Source organism: Pseudorca crassidens, chromosome 7 (assembly GCF_039906515.1).
Source record: "Pseudorca crassidens isolate mPseCra1 chromosome 7, mPseCra1.hap1, whole genome shotgun sequence".
NCBI lineage: Eukaryota > Metazoa > Chordata > Mammalia > Artiodactyla > Delphinidae > Pseudorca > Pseudorca crassidens.
In genome coordinates, this window is record NC_090302.1 from 31077112 (window position 1) to 31097552 (window position 20441).

Consider the following 20441-nt stretch of genomic DNA (forward strand, 5'->3'; position numbering starts at 1 on the left):
AGAATCCCCACAATGATCTTATAAAGCAGTGTATCATTGATATCCCCATTTTACAGATAAGGAAACAGGTTTAGAACCATAGCATAACTTGTCGCACAACAAGTAAGCCTTAGTACAAGGATACAAACCTAGTTTATTCACGTGGTCTTCAAGGTATGTGGAGACACACACTGACATACAGAAGTGAACCTAATGACTTGTTACTATTCTCTAGCTTGATATCAGTAGACAGTTGTGCTTATTTGCAAGTTTGTGGACAGGTGGCGAATAACCCAATACTTTCTTCCATCTAAGGCATGTCCAAATACTTCTCTCTGGTTTCCTAGGGTCAAAACATCTTGGGGTAACTGAGCTAACATGTTACCTACCACTTACTGAGCATGTATTTGAACATCTCCAGTGAACAAAAACACTTATAGCTTGTTCCATCTATGAGCAGCTCTGATGATCAGAAAATCATACTTATATTCAGCTGACAATACAATTCAGTTAGGAACCTCTCACTTGTATCTCTCATTGGGTCAAGGGCAAAAAATCATGCTGATGAAGTGACATTACCAAAGCAAAGAGGTTTAATACGATTCATTGAAGCACAAGTGATCTTGAAGGAAATTGAGAGAGATTCTTTTTCAAGAACAGCTTTAATAGCTGAAGGGGAATAATGTTTTATATCCAGTCAACCATCCAGCTACAGACAACTTGTCACACCAAAGTGGTTAAATTTTTTTTTTTTTTTAGTATTTCAATGACATTTTGAATGCACATAAGAGGTTAGAATGAACAAGGAAGTTAAGGACTTTTTTAGAAATCACATTTGCATTTAACTTGAAAATCTCTCCAGTCCTACGATTTTTGCATAAACACTTATGGACTCCTGACAGCTTAATTGGATTATAAGCTTTTTATCTAGGAATTTGTCCAATTTTATGCTCTCCATGAAACCCGAGCTCTTTGCTGATCTTGGTTTTGTCCATGTTAAATAAGCAATTGTTTTTAACATCCTTAAAGGCTATATTTTAAATTCTCACATTTGTTATGCATACTACATCATGAAATTTATAATCCTTATTTTTAGACAAACGTTTGAAGACCCAAATACCATGATAAAATGGATTTCTCATGTGAAAACATTCATTCTGATCAAAGAGTAATAAAGTACCAATTGCCCCCCCCCCAAAAAAGAGCAAAAAGCACAAATCAGCACTTGATATCATCAGCCAGGCAGCCTTTTGCATAGATGACTTCATGTGATTCCCCACAACCACCCCTGGAAGTGGAGATTACCATTCTATTTTACTATGAAAGAAACAAAGGAGTAGAAAGGCTGAGTAACCTATTCAGTATCATGTAGCAACTAAGCAGAAACAGTTCTCGAGCCAGTCCTCAGATGCAACACCATTGCTTTATAGTTACAGAGAAAGGCAGCTCACAACTACCCAGAAGGGAATAGATGGTTCTGTCCTTGTTCTGCCCATTTCTAGAAGGCTCATGCTCTCCCCAGGCATACACTTTAGGAATCTCTCAACAGGTTCTCAGGAGGCCTTTTCATTGATGCTTAGCACCCTCACTCCAACATCTTATCCCTTAAGGGTAATGCTCTCACCGCCACCACATTTTTCTTGGCCCAGAAAAGACTTGCATTTTGTTTGGGTACCATCATGTTACAAGAAGCAAAATAATACCTTTTTGAGGAAGAATCTTAAGTTACAGTCTGAAAAGTGAGATGTAAAGGCTATAATATCAACACACAGCTTGGAACATGAGGCCTGTTCATTTTAACCAGCTCAGTCCCCACCAATGCCCTCTTCCCCTCTGTGGATGTGTTTCACATGATGCTCCTTTGTGCTTGTGTGTGGAAGCGGCCACTTTATCATCCTCACCTCCCAGAACTTTGTTCTTCTGCACTACAGTTCTGGTACACCACCTCTTTCCATTTATCTCTTTTAGCCTCTTTGTTCCACAAAACATTTTTAAAAGTTTCTATGAAAAAATAAATGTATGTGCCAAGTTTAAAAGGTCAAGTAAAACTAGCAATTTATGACCCCATTAGCAGTCTCCCATTTTGCCTTTCTTCACCCTGATGTCCCATCCTTGAGAGGCAATTACTTTGAAACATTTTAGTTGTTTCTTCTCATATTTAGTGACTAGATTCACACATTAAAGGGAAAATAAAGTGATTAGTATCATTATGTATGGGAAAAATCATTTTCAGTTTGATCAAAATCTAAGAGAAGTCTAGAATAAACATATCACCACAGCCTAAACTACCACTCATATCTTTCACAGCAAGACAACTCAAAATAAAATAAATCTGAGGTCAATGCCTATGTCTGTCCCTATAAGAGAGCCCAAATATTATATGACTTATCTTAAGGTTATGAAGTCTGTGGGGTCTTTTGCACCTTCAATCCCCCTCCTTAAATACCTAGCCCACCTCATTGATGATTTTGAATTTCTATGTACTTAGTCACAAACTTGATTTTTCACAGTAAAATTCCGTTTCCAGGTGCTCTTGCAAGATCAGTTACAATAAATCAAATAACATCTTATATGGATTGAGAATGAAGTCTTACATCAAGATTTTTAATTATCTATATAAGATGGGGGAAAAGGTTTTTACCTTACAGATTACTATTCAAACATAATTTTAACTCTTAAAATTGCTATATGATGAAGATATTAGCTAAATTTAGCATACACACACCAATTACATGAAATGTAATGGAGAATCCACTCAATCCCATGCCTTCATTTACTCAGCAAAGAGTCAATCTTCCAAGCTGTAGGAGAAGCTGTTGTTGCCCAGCACATACCTCCTGAGTATTACTATTTCAGTTGACCTGGCCCAACTCACAACCTGCAGCACCTACAACATCTCTTCAGCTGGGGATATTTTATCAGAAGTAGAAGATAACTGCTCAGCCACCTGCAATGTAGGCTGGAAGTGCCAGGGAATTAAAACTCCTGGAAGCAGCAATTCCTCAACCAATGTCTGATGGTAGTCAGAGTAAAATGCCCAAGATTCCCCCATCATTAGGATGAGAAAACTCTGTGGCACGCACTTCTCCCTGTTTCCTAGACTTTCTCCATGGGGTTAAGCTCCAGTCACCCACAGTGGTAGCTGGTTTGAGAGTTTATCCTTTATTGGCTGTCTTCCTTCCCTGTCCCACTTTTCTACCTTCGTACTGTTATTTCCTGAACTCTTGAAGAAACTACTTGCCCTTGCCCTCTTGTCTCAGCATGTTTCTAGAGAGATCCAAACTAAGATGAATGCCAGCTCCTTCACTTGAATTCTGTTCCTATCGTTTCCCATCTTACTCTGTGCTCCATTGACTTCCGCTTCTTCCTAGGAGCCGATTTTCTCTCACTCTATGAAGAAACCCTCTTGCATCCCCTTCTGGTTGTTATCCTAATTTCCACCCCCCTTTCTTTTTCAACCAATCTAAAGAGTGCCCTGTATGTTGTAACTTTCTCATCTTCACCAACTGCAATCTGACTTCTTTATCCATCTCTATTGAAGCTCTTTTCACCAAATGTCAGCAGTGACCTTATAAATGCCAAACCTAACACTTTTATGTCCCCACTTCACTTCCCTACATTACAAAAACCATCTTCTGGACTTCCCTGGTGGCGCAGTGGTTAAGAATCCGCCTGCCAATGCAGGGGACACGGGTTCGAGCCCTGGTCCAGGAAGATCCCACATGCCGTGCAGCAACTAAGCCCGTGAACCACAACTACTGAGCCCGCGTGCCACAACTACTGAAGCCAGTGTGCCTAGAGCCTGTGTTCTGCAACAAAGAGAAGCCACCACAATGAGAAGCCCACGCACCACATTGAAGAGTAGCCCCTGCTCACCTCGACTAGAGAAAGCCCACGCACAGCAACGAAAACCGAACACAGCCAAAAATAAATAAATTAATTTTTAAAAAAAGAAACCATCTTCTTTAAATTTCATTAACCTTGACTTTTGTGACCTCACTCTCTTGATTTTTCTCTTATATTATATATGACTACTCCTTTGCAGACTGCTTTGGATTCTATTCTTCTGCAAACTGAATGTTGATGCTCCCCAGGGCTCTCTTCTCAGGTTCTCTTTTTACCACACATGCTCTTTCTGGGTAATTTCATTTATCTCCCTGGTTTTAACCATCATAATATGCCAACAATGCTGAAATCCGTAATTTTTACGGTTGACAACTCTCTTGAATTTAGATCCATATATCTCTTTGGACATATTTACTGAATGTTCACAGGCATCTAGATTTCATACATCCAACACTGAGTTCATCAGTTTTTTAGCCCAAACCTCCTACAATATGCATCTTACTCAGTAAAACCTCCATAAGCTCAATCACCCGTCTTCTCTCCCAGGGATCATGACCTAAAAATTAACAAGTCCTGTGAATTTTACCTCCTAAATATTTCTCATATGTGTTCTCCCCTTTTCTTCTCCATTATCACACAAAAAGTAAAGTGGAAACAAAAAGTGTAAAATGGATTAGGTATTTGGATTTGGGCATTTCGAATTTGTCATTATAATATTCCTCATTAGCTCCCTCACACGGTATCATAACCTATTTGTGTTCCTTAGCTCCAGGCTTTACTTCACCCATCAATCCATCCTCAATACTGCCACGAAATGATCTTTCGGTAACAAGTGGGACCATGTCAATGTCGGTCTAATCAGTACAAAAAACAATAACAAAGTTTAAGCTTCTTTATATGTCATAGAGGGATCTTTATTGTGTTAAAGGCTATCACTTGCCACTCAGAATCACTTATAGCTCTCTGCAAACACTAGGCAGCGGCTCTCCTTTGCTTTCGAATTCTGGCTATTTCCTCCATCTGGCAAGCCTCCCTCTCTGTGTGTACCTGCCCACTGACACCCTATTCAATCCACTACAGCCTCCCTTGGGTATTCCCTATGTGTTCTTCCCTGACTCCACAAAATGGAATTAATCATTCTGTCCTTAGCACGCCTTCTATTCCTTGTACGCAACTATTCTATTGTTCGTGTCACATCAAGTTCTACTTGTTTGCTTCTGTGGCTATTTCTATTACTAGATGGCAAACCCCTTCACCCACGACAAACTCAGAGCCCCCATCAAACACTAAGAGCAGTGCCCTTCTACAACTCTGAGGCGCTTTATGTACTTGTACTTAGCTAACCATTACATGTTTTGATCTCCCACCTTCCCTTCTAGACTACGTGTTCCATGAGGGCAAGGTCAGGGTTTGTTTTGTTCACTGCTGTAACCCGGCATTGCATCTGCCAAAGGAAGCGTTTAATAAATATTTGGACTAACTGGCTAACTTCTTGAAGACAGGGCCTACATTTTATTCATCTCACCCCAGTTCAAATAGCACCCAGAGTAGGCATCAGTACGTTTTTGAACTGAATTTCAGTCACCCTATCCAAGCATCATGGAAAACAAGCATATGGAATGTTTTCTGATAGGTAGGAAATCTCATTTTCTTCGCATAATTTCACATTTCTGCCTGCTCATTATTTTGGGAATACCATCAAATCGAGAAGACCAGCGGTGAGTTAGAGCAGGGGTGGTAGGCAGACTGCTTCTGTCTTGCCATCTTGAATAAATTCATAGTAGATGCTTTTGTGATGGGAAGGATTGATGCCATGTTTGATCTCAGTGTAAGGTGTAAAATGGTAAGTTAGCACTCAGTCAGGGGCTCAGCAAGAGGGGAGCAGCAGCATGTGTGCTATATAGTTGCCATCTCTTTATAAACCAAAGAAGGGGTAACAATAATACAGCCACACAAAAGGCTTCCCTGTACATGCTCAAGCATTCATCCAGAATGTCAGAGAACCTGACAATTAACTCATTACTTATTAACATGTTGCTGTGCTATGTGGTCTGATTGAATAATATTTTAAAGCAACAAGTCCTTACCTCTTACTTCTGCAAGAACTCATGCCTTCCCCTGCTTAAAGAACACTAACATAGTTTCCTTTTAAAATAAATACAAATATTTGATGCCAAATCAATAAAAAGGCCTTAGGGTATCCCAACCAGTAAATTTCTTAAAATGACCCAGATTTGTATAAACTCTGTTCTATAATGAATATTACCTTACACTTAAACACTGTCTAATATTTTTAAAGTTGTTTCCCATCCATTATTTCATCTGACAAGGGTTCCAAGGAATTACACAGCCAACTCATAATGGCAGCAAACACCCATTACTTTGGTGTTATCTAATTAATAGAATATTTTTTACTAGCCACACACGGCTTTCTTTTCATCTGATTTGGTCTTTAAAGACATTATCTGGACCTTTGCTTAAAGATGTAGAAGTGTTTCCATTTGACTCTATTCTCTCAAATACCACACACACACACACACACACAAGCTATCGAGGAAAAAAATTCCATTTATTTGGAAATGGCAATGCTGTCCCAACTATAAAGCATATCTGACCCAATACTGTGAAATCTGTATGTGTGAGAATGAATACACCTCCTCAAAATGCAAGCGGGAAGTGGATTTCACCAAGAGCAGGAGGCATGGCCATAAAGACTCCTTGAAAAGTCATTTTGTTGAAGCAATGAGATTTGGGAGCCCAGGCAGGTCAAATCACTGCAGATTTGCAAGGAAGGGAATCTGAAGAGGAACCAAACCTGAGTGGCTCTTTCTACAGTCCACAGTATCACCATCTAGTTGATAGGGACCATCAGAGACGAACAGGGTGGTGGATGGATAAGAGGCAGCAGTCCTCGGATCATGACACTGACAGCCTGTCAAGAGGTTTCGCTAAAAATGACACCAGCTTTCTGAATGACAAAAACTTAGTCAGGGCCCTGAGTGTAAGATAAACAAGCATAAAGCATAACAGATGTTGTGAAAAGGTATTTGAGACAAGTCTCAACCAAAATTGTACAATGCTCCAACTTAAAAGCTCTCTTTCACTCCACTCTGAAATATTCTTCTGAAACTAGTAGCCCAAATCAAAGATAATAATCAGAAAGGAGACCTATGCATAAAAGCTACAAAACTAAAGTAAGCAATTAAACACTAAAACCCCACAACAGGAAGAGAGGGAAAAATGAGATTAAGACCACTTTACAGAAAAAGAAACCAACAAAATGTTTAGACCAATGAATCTCAGTAGACACAAAAATATTAGAGAGCTGTAGAAAGAGCTCAAAGAAGAGATACAGGATTTTAAGTAGGCAAATATTATTGAGATTATAGAAGACTTTAAAAGTTGGCAGTGCTCAAGAAAGAAATGCAGGGGACTTCCCTGGTGGCGCAGTGGTTAAGAATCCGCCTGCCAGTGCAGGGGACACGGGTTCAATCCCTGCTCTGGGAAGATCCCACATGCCACAAGCAGCTAAGTCCATGCGCCACAGCTACTGAGCCTGCGCTCTAGAGCCCACGAGCCACAACTACTGAGCCTGCGTGCCACAGCTACTGAAGCCCATGTGCCTAGAGCCCGTGCTCTGCAACAAGAGAAGCCACTGCAATGAGAAGCCTGCACACTGCAAGAAAGAGTAGCCCCCGCTCTCCACAACTAGAGAAAGCTGGCACGCAGCAAAGAAGACCCAACACAGCCAAAAATAAATAAATAAAAAATAAAAAAAACAAATGCAAAAGTAAAGTAGAAGCTTGACAAATGAAAGCCTCATTAAAAGAACAAATATAAAATGAACAACTGAAAACAGAGCTAGGGATACCGTGGAGAGGCTTCAAATGACATAAGACAAGAACACAGATATTAACATGATTATAAGGAAAATGATGGATTAGAAGGCAAAGGAAATATGACATCCCTAAAACTGGTGTTCCTGAAAAAGAGTACAGAAAAAAATGGAATAAAAACAAAGATATTAAAGAAGAAAGCAATCCTGGATTAAAGATTTGAAGCTGCAGATAAAAAGACATACCATTTCCTAAGAAAACCTGATCAAGTACTAGGGAAGCTGCTGAACTCCAAAGATAAAAAAAAATTCTATAGATATCCAGCTGTGAAAAACAGCATAAAAAAATTATGTTGCCTCTGACTTCTTTCTAACAACATTAAATATGGAATAGTGAAATGATATGGACAAAATTCTAAAGCAAATGTGACCTAAGAATTTCATAACCAGACAAACTGTTCTTGTTTTCCTAACTGCCTCTAGGACAAGCCATAGGAACTCACTGTGGGTCCAAGACTGTATACACAAAGAGGTAACCCCAGATAACTGGAAGACTGTGTGGCCTTCTAGAATTCTGAGGACTCATAGATAAGCCCAAGAAGTGTATGAAGTGGTAACGGTCACGAGTAGAGTCAGGGTTTTTTCCTACTTAAAAGCTGAGCTTAAGAAATTTTAATTTGCCTATTTTAGCCATTCATTTATCCAACAAATATTCATCAAGTCCCTGTTATACTCCAGTGTCTATACCCTACATGCTTTATTTTAAGTATATGATCAGTAGTCCTTCATAGCAATCACGTCTTTTAACCATAACTCTGGTGAGTGTCTCCCCATTATCTGAGAACTGTGGAGGGAACATGGGAAGCATATGTCAACTGGTCAATTCTATGAAGCAAATTCCTAGAAGGGTACATAACACAGGTACTTATTACCTAAATATTTCTAATACAAAATTTTAAATGTAAAGACCCCTAAAACAGTTTAATGCTCTGTGATGGGAGTTCAGTGATGGGAGATAGTCATCTCAGGCAGAAAGGGGGAGGAGGGCTTTAACAGAAGGTTTTTGTGGTAACTGGTACTTGAACCAGGCTTTAAATTACAGATGGATTTTGACCTTTGGGGATGAGGGAGAATGACTTCCAACTAGGGGGATTGTGGGAATGAAGGCACAGAAGTGGGAAAAGTTCTGGATGTGTTCTGGAATTGAGAATGTTGGGTGGGGACCCTAGAAAGTAAGGTGGGATGAGTCTCTGTGGGACCCAGTAGAGGGCCATGAAGGCAGGACCATGGCGTTGGAGTTTCATCCTGTGATCAGTGAGATGCTACTGAGTCAACATAGAGCAAAACCAACATTGCATTTAGGGACGATTAATCTGGCAGAAAATCTATAAAATGAGTAGAGAGAACACAGGCAGGGGGCCATTTACAGGGCTAAAGGAGGGTTTAGCAAAAGATTGGGAGGACTTGGCCTGACACAGTGGAAGTAGGAACACAGTGCTGGAGAGAATGTTAGATATTCATTCTGGGGGTGAAGCAGCAGAGAACCAAGTTGGGCAAAGGAATGAAAATGAAAATGCCAGATGAGAGAAAGCAGGGGCAGAACCCAAACCTCAAGTGGTTACTTGGGAGCTGACAGCAGTTTCCTCGCGAGGCAAATGAGTCCATGGCAGGGTTTACAGTCAGATCAGGAGCACCTGAGACTCTCCTAATCCAGAGGCAATGAAATACAAGACTGGAGAAAAGATCTGGGCATTTACTCTATGAGGGCCCCTGAGGAGAGAGAATGGAAGCCACTACCCGCTTCGCAGTTACACCAAGGGAGGGAGCCTGGGCACCTGGGACTCTGTCAGTCCACTCCAAGCAGAGGTCACTTGGAGACTGTGAGGCAGCTTGGTGCCAGCCCAGCTGCACATGTAGAGGACCCTCTCCCAACACCCACTCTCAGGTGAGTGGGCATCCAAGTCTGACTGCCTTTATGACCATGGTTTGCAGAGCGCCCTGAGCCAGGAAAAAGACGGTGCCTCAGATGTGGGACCATTAGGAATGGGCTCTGGGGGCAAAACACACCTGGGCTTAAATTCCCTTTCTGCCACTTAGTGACATGAGGCAAGTGATGTAACTTCACTGAGCTAGCTTGGATAGTAACACCTCACAGGGTTCTTATGGGGATGTCACAAGATAATAAAAGTGGATGGCAAAGAGCCTGAGACGTTTCAACACTTAGCAGATGAGCGCCCTGTACCCCTCACCCCATGCTTCCCAGCGTACCTGCCGCATCAGCTGCTGGTTTTCTGCAAAGTCACCTCCAGTTCCTGAAGCGGCATCTTCTATCTTCTTCCTGTACGTCCTCCACTCTCCCTCTCCTTCCCTGGGACACTTTTCTCTCTGTCCTGTTTCCTAGGAATTCGGTCTCTCTTCCTCCTCCTAAGTCTTGCTCTTCTTTATTCTTAATTTGAGTATCTGTCTCTTTATGCTTTTTGCTATTCTCCTCCCTCCTAAGAGGTTACGACTGACTCAGGAGGAGCCCCAAAGGCACTTAGTACAAAAACTCATCTCCTTCTTGATTTGCAGAGCAGTTGTGAATATCATACCCTAGTATTAGGAAGAAATGGGCGTCTTTCAGAGACAGAGAGTGACTGTTTTTCGAAAGCCCACCCAAAGACACAAAACTGTGGTAATTCCCACAGAAAACCTTACTGTGGATGAATACAAGACATTCCTCACAAATTATAAATATGCAGACATGGGAAATATACTAGACCACTAGGCACTGGGTAGGATTCTGCTCTGAGCCGCAGAGCTATGTTTGAGTGAAGTTCACATGAGGCCGCTGAACCAACCAAAAGGTAATTCCAGGCGCAGCACCTATTCTGTGGGGTGAGGATGGGAGCCACTCTGAGCCCCACACGCGGCTCCTACTTAGTTCTAAAGTTATCAGGTGGCTGGACTGTGACCACACTGTCAGAACTGCTGAAGTGCCCTTTTGCCCAACAACGTGATCTTACAGTATCCTAGTCCTTTCTTATTAAGCAAGATAAACCAGAAACAGAAGCCTCTTTCAATTCTTAATGCCGCGTGGAATTGAAACAGGGCTTGAAAATCGCAAAGTATCAGTTTTAACAAATCATCTGTCTCCTCTATGCGCTAATGCCAAGCGTTCTGGGCAGCATTTTAAGTTTCTTGAAGGCGCAGACCTTGCCTGCTGGCCCTAGGATAAGGGTCTGTCATCACTGGGAGCTCAGAGCTTACAATGGGTTTGTCCTAGTTTGGGGGAGGGGAGGTTTAGGAAGAGATCCTTCCTTCCTCTGCTGGGGAGGAAGGGAATTCACTCCTTTGAGGCCTCAGGCTCAGAAACTGTTTCCCCAGGTTATTCAGCGGTACCTTCACGGGTGATGTTTCCCTGGTTTCTGTTGATGTAATGTCTAGGCAATTCAAGCTTGGATTTTCAAACATTTCTTTCTGCATAATCAATAGATCTCTTCTCTTCTATTGGCCTGGCTGGCTGGGTGGGCTAACCGGTGGGGGCTTCTGAGGGACCTTCATTTTCTGCCTCACAGGCTCCTGTCCAGCAAGGCTTAACATTAGCACATTATCAGGTATTCTTCCTACTTTTATTCAAGACTGCTCTGAGGGGTCTTCTCTGACCACCGTAAGCATCCACCTACCTAACCAGTCATTTGCCAGCAAATGATTCTTGAGCATCTGCTATGTGCCAGGACCTGTGCTGTCACTGGGGGTATAGAGATAAATAAACTGTGGTTTCTCAAAGCAAGAGACATATAAAGAGTCATGTTATGCTGTGAGAAAGAGAGAAAACGGTGGGAAGATGGCGGAAGAGTAAGACGCAGAGATCACCTTCCTCCCTACAGATACATCAGAAATATATCTACACGTGGAACAACTCCTACAGAACACCCACTGAACGCTGGCAGACCTCACACCTCCCAAAAGGCAAGAAACTCCCCACGTACCTGGGTAGGGCACAAGAAAAATGAATAAACAGAGACAAAAGGATAGGAACGGGACCTGCACCAGTGGGAGGAAGCTGTGAAGGAGGAAACGTTCCCACACACTAGAAGCCCCTTCGCGGGCGGAGACTGCAGGTGGCGGAGGAGGGGAGCTTCAGAGCCGCGGAGGAGAGCACAGCAACAGGGGTGCGGAGGGCAAAGCGGAGAGATTCCCACACAGAGGATCGGTGCCGACCAGCACTCACCAGCCCGAGAGGCTTGTCTGCTCACCGCCGGGGCGGGAGGGGGCTGGGAGCTGAGGCTCGGGCTTCGGTCGGAGCGCAGGGAGAGGACTGGGGTTGGCGGCGTGAACACAGCTTGCAGGGGGTTAGTGCGCCACGTCTGGCCGGGAGGAAGTCCGGGGAAAAGTCTGGACCTGCCGAAGAGGCAAGAGACTTTTTCTTGCCTCTTTGTTTCCTGGTGCGCGAGGAGAGGGGATTAAGAGCGCTGCTTAAAGGAGCTCCAGAGACGGGCGCGAGCCTCGGCTAACAGCGCGGACCCCAAAGACGGGCATGAGACGCTAAGGCTGCTGCTGCCGCCACCAAGAAGCCTGTGTGCGAGCACAGGTCACTCTCTACACCTCCCTTCTGGGGAGCCTGTGCAGCCCGCCACTGCCAGGGTCCCGGGATCCAGGGACAACTTCCCTGGGAGAACGCACGGCGCGCCTCAGGCTAGAGTAACGTCACGCCGGCCTCTGCCGCCGCAGGCCCGCCCCACATCCGTACCCCTCCCTCCCCCGCGGCCTGAGTGAGCCAGAGCCCCCGAATCAGCGGCTCCTTTAACCCCGTCCTGTCTGAGCAAAGAACAGACGCCCTCAGGCGACCTACACGCAGAGGCAGGGCCAAATCCAAAGCTGAGCCCCGGGAGCTGTGCGAACAAAGAAGAGAAACAGAAATCTCTCCCAGCAGCGGATTAAATCTCCACAATCAACTTGATGTACCTGCATCTCTGGAATACCTGAGTAGACAACGAATCATCCCAAACTGAGGAGGTGGACTTTGAGAGCACGATTTATTATTTTTTTCCCCTTTTCCTCTTTTTATGAGTGTGTATGTGTATGCTTCTGTGTGAGATTTTATCTGTATAGCTTTGCTTTCACCATTTGCCCTAGGGTTCTGTCCGTCCGTTTTTGTTTTTTTTTTTTTTTACTTTTTAAAAACATTTTTTTCTGAATAATTTTTTTATTTTAATAACTTTATTTTATTTTATCTTACTTTATTTTCTCCTCTTCCTTTCTTCCTTCCTTTCTTTCTACTTTTCCTCCCTTTGATTCTGAGCCGTGTGGATGAAAGGCTCTTGGTGCTGCAGCCAGGGGTCACTGCTGTGCCTCTGAGGTGGGAGAGCCAACTTCAGGACACTGGTCCACAAGAGACCTCCCAGCTCCACGTAATATTAAACAGCAAAAAACTCCCAGAGACCTCCATTTCAACACCAACACCCAGCTTCACTCAACGACCAGCAAGCTACAGTGCTGGACACCCTATGCCAAACAACTAGCAAGACAGGAACACAACCCCACCCATTAGCAGAGAGGCTGCCTAAAATCATAATAAGGCCACAGACACCCCAAAACACACCAGACGTGGACGTTCCCACCAGAAAGACAAGATCCAGCCTCATCCACCAGAACACAGGCACTAGTCCCCTCCAACAGGAAGCCTATACAACCCACTGAACCAACTTTAGCCACTGGGGACAGACACCAAAAAAAACGGGAACTACGAAGGTGCAGCCTGCAAAAAGGAGACCCAAACACAGTAAGATAAGCAAAATGAGAAGACAGAAAAACACACAGCAGATGAAGGAGCAAGATAAAAACCCACCAGACCTAACAAATGAAGAGGAAATAGGCGGTCTACCTGAAAAAGAATTCAGAATAATGATAGTGAAGATGATCCAAATCTTGTAAATAGAAAAGAGAAAATGCAAGAAACATTTAACAAGGACCTAGAAGAACTAAAGAGGAAACAAGCAACGATGAACAACACAATAAATTAAATTGAAAATACTCTAGAAGGGATCAATAGCAGAATAACTGAGGCAGAAGAAAGGATAAGTGACCTGGAAGATAAAACAGTGGAAATAACTACTGCAGAGCAGAATAAAGAAAAAAGAATGAGGGCTTCCCTGGTGGCACAGTGGTTGAGATTCTGCCTGCCGATGCAGGGGACACGGGTTCGTGCCCCGGTCCAGGAAGATCCCACATGCCGTGGAGCGGCTGGGCCTGTAAGCCATGGCCAATGAGCCAGTGCGTCTGGAGCCTGTGTTCCGCAACAGGAGAGGGCACAACAGTGAGAGACCTGCGTACCACAAAAAAAGAAAAAAAAGAGAAAAAAGCATGAAAAGAACTGAGGACAGTCTCCAAGACCTCTGGGACAACATTAAATGCACCAACATTTGAATTATAGGGGTCCCAGAAGAAGAAGAGAAAAAGAAAGGGACTGAGAAAATATTTGAAGAGATTATAGTTGAAAACTCCCCTAATATGGGAAAGGAAATAGTTAATCAAGTGCAGGAGGCACAGAGAGTCCCATACAGGATAAATCCAAGGAGAAACACACCAAGACACAAATTAATCAAACTGTAAAAAATTAAATACAAAGAAAACATATTAAAAGCAGCAAGGGAACAACAACAAATAACACACAAGGGAATCCCCATAAGGTTAAAAGCTGATCTTTTAGCAGAAACTGTGCAAGCCAGAAGGGACTGGCAGGACATATTTAAAGTGATGAAGGAGAAAAACCTACAACCAAGATTACTCTACCCAGCGAGGATCTCATTTAGATTTGATGGAGAAAATAAAACCTTTACAGACAAGCAAAAGCTGAGAGAGTTCAGCACCACCAAACCAGTTTTACAACAAATGCTAAAGGAACTTCTCTAGGCAAGAAACACAAGAGAAGGAAAAGCCCTACAATAACAAACCCAAAACAATTAAGAAAATGGAAATAGGAACATACATATCAATAGCTACCTTACATGTAAATGGATTAAATGCTGCCACCAAAAGACATCGACTGGCTGAATGGATACAAAAAAAAGACCTGTATATATGCTGTCTACAAGAGTCCCACTTCAGACCTAGGGACACATACAGACTGAAAGTGAGGGGATGCAAAAAGATATTCCATGCAAATGGAAACCAAAAGAAAGCTGGAGTAGCAATTCTCATATGAGACAAAATAGACTTTAAAATATAAAGAATATTGGAAGAGACAAAGAAGGACACTACATAATGATCAAGGGATCGATCCAAGAAGAAGATATAACAGTTGTAATTATTTATGCACCCTACATCGGAGCACCTCAATACGTAAGGCAAATGCTAACAGCTATAAAAGGGGAAATCAACAGTAACACAATCATAGTAGGGGACTTTAACATCTCACTTTCACCAATGGACAGATCATCCAAAAAGAAAATAAATCAGGAAACACAAGCTTTAAATGACACGTTAAACAAGATGGACTTAATTGATATTTATAGGATATTCATTCCAAAAACAACAGAATACACTTTCTTTTCAAGTACTCATGGAACATTCTGCAGGATAGATCATATCTTGGGTCACAAATCAAGCTTTGGTAAATTTAAGAAAACTGAATTTGTATCAAGTATCTTTTCCGACCACAACGCTATGAGACTAGATATCAATTACAGGAAAAAATCTGTAAAAAATACAAACACATGGAGACTAGATAATACACTACTAAATAACCAAAAGATCACTGAAAAAATCAAAGAGGAAATCAAAAAATACCTAGAAACAAATGATAATGAAAACACGATGACCCCAAATCTACAGGATACAGCAAAAGCAGTTCTAACAGGGAAGTTTATAGCAATATGATCCTACCTTAAGAAACAGGAAACATCTCAAATAAACAACCTAACCTTGCAACTAAAGCAATTAGAGAAAGAAGAACAAAAAAACCCCAAAGTTAGCAGATGGAAAGAAATCATAACGATCAGATCAGAAATAAATGAAAAAGAAATGAAGGAAACGATAGCAAAGATCAATAAAACTAAGAGCTGGTTCTTTGAGAAGATAAACAAAATTGATAAACCATTAGCCAGACTCATCAAGAAAAAAATGGAGAAGACTCAGATCAATAGAATTAGAAATGAAAAAGGAGAAGTAACAACTGACACTGCAGAAATACAAAAGTTCATGAGAGATTACTACAAGCAACTCTATGCCAATAAAATGGACAACCTGGAAGAAATGGACAAATTCTTAGAAATGCACAACCTGCCAAGACTGAATCAGGAAGAGATAGAAAATATGAACAGACCAATCACAAGCACTGAAATTGAAACTGTGATTTAAAATCTTCCAACAAACAAAAGCCCAGGGCCAGATGGCTTCACAGGCGAATTCAATCAAACATTTAGAGAAGAGCTAACACCTATCCTTCTCAAACTCTTCCAAAATATAGCAGGGGGAGGAACACTCCCAAACTCATTCTATGAGGCCACCATCACCCTGAGACCAAAACCAGACAAGGATGTCACAAAGAAAGAAAACTACAGGCCAATATCACTGATGAACATAGTTGCAAAAATCCTCAACAAAATGCTAGTAAACAGAATCCAACAGCACGTTAAAAGGATCATACACCATGATCAAGTGGGGTTTATTCCAGGAATGCAAGGATTCTTCAATATACGCAAATCAATCAACGTGATACACCATATTAACAAATTGAAGGAGAAAAAAATATCATATCAATAGATGCAGAGAAAGCTTCCGACAAAATTCAATGCCGATTTATGATAAAAACCCTGCAGAAAGTAGTCACAGAGGGAACTTTCCTCAACATAATAAAGGCCATATATGACAAACCCACAGCCAATATCGTCCTCAATGGTGAAAAACTGAAAGCATTTCCACTAAGATCAGGAACAAGACAAGGTTGCCCACTCTCACCACTCTTATTCAACATAGTTTTGGAAGTTTTAGCCACAGCAATCAGAGAAGAAAAGGAAATAAAAGGAATCCAAATCGGAAAAGATGAAGTAAAAGCTGTCACTGTTTGCAGATGACATGATACTATACATAGAGAATCCTAAGGATGCAACCAGAAAACTACTAGAGCTAGTTTGGTAGAGTATAGAGATACAAAATTAATGCACAGAAGTCTCTTGCATTCCTATACACTAATGATGAAAAATCTGAAAGTGAAAGTAAGAAAACTCTCCCACTTATCATTGCAATGAAAAGAATAAAATATCTAGGAATAAACCTACCTAAAGAGACAAAAGACCTGTATGCAGAAAATTATAAGACACTGATGAAAGAAATTAAAGATGATACAAATAGATGGAGAGATATACCATGTTCTTGGATTGGAAGAATCAACATTGTGAAAATGACTCTACTACCCAAAGCAATCTACAGATTCAATGCAATCCCTATCAAACTACCACTGGCATTTTTCACAGAACTGAAACAAAAAATTTCACAATTTGTATGGAAACACAAAAGACCCCGAATAGCCAAAGCAATCTTGAGAACGAAAAACGGAGCTGGAGGAATCAGGCTCCCTGACTTCAGACTATACTGCAAAGCTACAGTAATCAAGACTGCATGGTACTGGCACAAGAACAGAAATATAGATCAATGGAACAGGATAGAAAGCCCAGAGAGAAACCCATGCACATATGGTCACCATATCTTTGATAAAGGAGGCAAGAATGTAGTTGAGAAAGGACAACCTCTTCAATAAGTGGTGCTGGAAAAACTGGACAGGCACATGTAAAAGTATGCGATTAGAACACTCCCTAACACCATTCACAAAAATAAGCTCAAAATGGATTAAAGACCTAAATGTAAGGCCAGACAGTATCAAACTCTTAGAGGAAAACATAGGCAGAACACTCTATGACATAAATCACAGCAAGATCCTTTTTGACCCACCTCCTAGAGAAATGGAAATAAAAACAAAAATAAACAAATGGGACCTAATGAATCTTAAAAGCTTTTGCACAGCAAAGGAAACCATAAACAAGACCAAAATACAACCCTCGGAATCGGAGAAAATACTTGCAAATGAAGCAACTGACAAAGGATTAATCTCCAAAATTTATAAGCAGCTCATGCAGCTCAATAACAAAAAAACAAATCCCAAAATGGGCAGAAGACCTAAGTAGACATTTCTCCAAAGAAGATATACAGATTGCCAACAAACACATGAAAGAATGCTCAACATCATTAATCATTAGAGAAATGCAAATCAAAACTACGATGCGGGGCTTCCCTGGTGGCGCAGTGGTTGAAAGTCTGCCTGCCGATGCAGGGGACATGGGTTCATGCCCCGGTCCGGGAAGATCCCACATGCCGCGGAGCAGCTGGGTCCGTGAGCCATGGCCGCTGAGCCTGTGTATCTGGAGCCTGTGCTCTGCAACAGGAAAGGCCACAACAGTGAGAGGCCTGCGTACTATAAAAAAAAAAAAAAAGAAAACCCCCAAAAAACTACAGTGAGATATCATCTCACACCAGTCAGAATGGCCATCATCAAAAAATCTAGAAACAATAAATGCTGGAGAGGGTGTGGAGAAAAGGGAACACTCTTGCACTGCTGGTGGGAATGTGAATTGGTTCAGCCACTATGGAGAACAGTATGGAGGTTCCCTAAAAAACTACAAATAGAACTACCATATGACCCAGCAATCCCACTACTGGGCATATACCCTGAGAAAACCAAAATTCAAAAAGAGTCATGTACCAAAATGTTTATTGCAGCTCTATTTACCATAGCCCGGCGATGGAAACAACCTAAGTGCCCATCATCGGATGAATGGATAAAGAAGATGTGGCACATATATACAATGGAATATTACTCAGCCATAAAAAGAAACGAAATTGAGCTATTTGTAATGAGGTGGATAGACCTAGAGTCTGTTATACAGAGTGAAGTAAGTCAGAAAGAGAAAGACAAATACCGCATGCTAACACATATATATGGAAGTTAAGGGAAAAAAATGTCATGAAGAACCTAGGGGTAAGACAGGAATAAAGACAGAGACCAACTGGAGAATGGACTTGAGGATATGGGAAGGGGGAAGGATGAGCTGTGACAAAGCGAGAGAGAGGCATGGACATATATACACTAACAAACGTAAGGTAGATAGCTAGTGGGAAGCAGTCGCATAGCATAGGGATATCAGCTCAGTGCTTTGTGACCGCCTGGAGGGGTGGGATAGAGAGGGTGGGAGGGAGGGAGACACAAGAGGGAAGAGATATGGGAACATGTGTATATGCATAACTGATTCACTTTGTTATAAAGCAGAAACTAACACACCATTTTAAAGCAATTATACCCCAATAAAGATGTTAAAAATAAATAAATAAAATAAAAAATTAAAATGTATCAGATGATAAAAAAAAGAGTCATGTACCAAAATGTTCATTGCAGCTCTATTTACAATAGCCAGGAGATGGAAGCAACGTAAGTGTCCATCATCGGATGAATGGATAAAGTAGATGTGGCACATATATACAATGGAATATTACTCAGCCATAAAAAGAAACGAAAGTGAGTTATTTGTAGTGAGGTGGATGGACCTAGAGTCTGTCATACAGAGTGAAGTAAGTCAGAAAGAGAAAGACAAATACCACATGCTAACACATATATATGGAATCTAAAAATATATATATCATGAAGAACCTAGGGGTAAGACGGGAATAAAGACACAGACCTAGTAGAGAATGGACTTGAGGATATGGGGAGGGGGAAGGGTAAGCTGTGACAAAGTGAGAGAGTGGCATGGACATATATACACTACCAAATGTAAAATAGATAGCTAGTGGGAAGCAGCTGCATAGCACAGGGAGATCAGCTCGGTGCTATGTGACCACCTAAAGCAGTGGGATAGGGAAGGCAGGAGGGAGGGAGACACAAAAGGGAGGAGATATGGGAACATATGTATAACTGATTCAGTTTGTTATAAAGCAGAAACTAACATATCATTGTAAAGCAATAATGCTCCAATAAAGATGTAAAAAAAAAAAAAAAGAAAGAAAGAAAAGAAAGAGATATCATGAACGTGCTATGGAAGCCCAGAGGAAGCAGTCATTAGTTTTACTCAAACGATGGGATAAGGGAAGGATTCCCAGCTGTGGTTGTGTTTAGGCGGGGACTCGAAGGATGAGGATTTCACCAAGGAGAGAAAAGAAAGAGCGTTCAAGGCAAGAGAAAGAGCATGAGCAGAGGTAACAGATGATGAAGCACTTGGCATGTTGAAAGTGCTGCAAACAGTCTGGCTAGAACACTATCTAAATGAATGAGAGAGTGGAAAAGTGAAGTTGGAAATAGGCTGGCTTACTTTATGAAGGAGTTAGCAAACTGTTCTTCAGGCCAGTGGTTTTCAAAGTGTGGTCTCCAGACCATCAGCATAAACTGAAAACTTGTTAGAAATGCAAATTCTCAGACCCCACCCCAGACCTATCTCCAGACCTATGGCATCAGAAACTCTGGTAGGGAGGTGATGAGAGTGAGGGAGGAGACGGCAGTCAGTGTGGTTAACTCTCCAGGTGACTGTCACACATTAAGGATTGAGAATCACTGTTAGGCAGAGGGGGCATCAGAGATCTCTAGTCAGAGCAACAGTATAGCACCCCTATGTTTACAGAGAACATGCTAGCATCGATATGGAGTTGGGTAGAGGTGAGAACTGGAGGTAAGGGGAACCACTCCGCAGGCTTTTGCAGTGACCTGCATAAGAGATGAGGAAGAAGTGAAGAAAGTCATCCATCCACCTTGCCCATG

At 41.8% G+C, this 20441-nt stretch overlaps 1 protein-coding gene across 3 annotated transcripts in view; it reads right to left on the bottom strand.

The window, feature by feature from the left end:
- PLPPR1 (phospholipid phosphatase related 1) overlaps positions 1-20441 on the bottom strand; it is a 457833-nt gene that overhangs the window by 142467 nt on the left and 294925 nt on the right. The window contains exon 1 of one of the 3 annotated variants that reach the window (XM_067742409.1): positions 9929-10331. The exons of the other annotated variants lie outside the window; for them this stretch is intronic. The gene's annotated coding sequence lies outside the window, so the exon portion shown is untranslated. Of the gene's footprint in view, positions 1-9928; positions 10332-20441 lie in introns of those variants that run through there. 3 annotated transcript variants of the gene reach the window in all.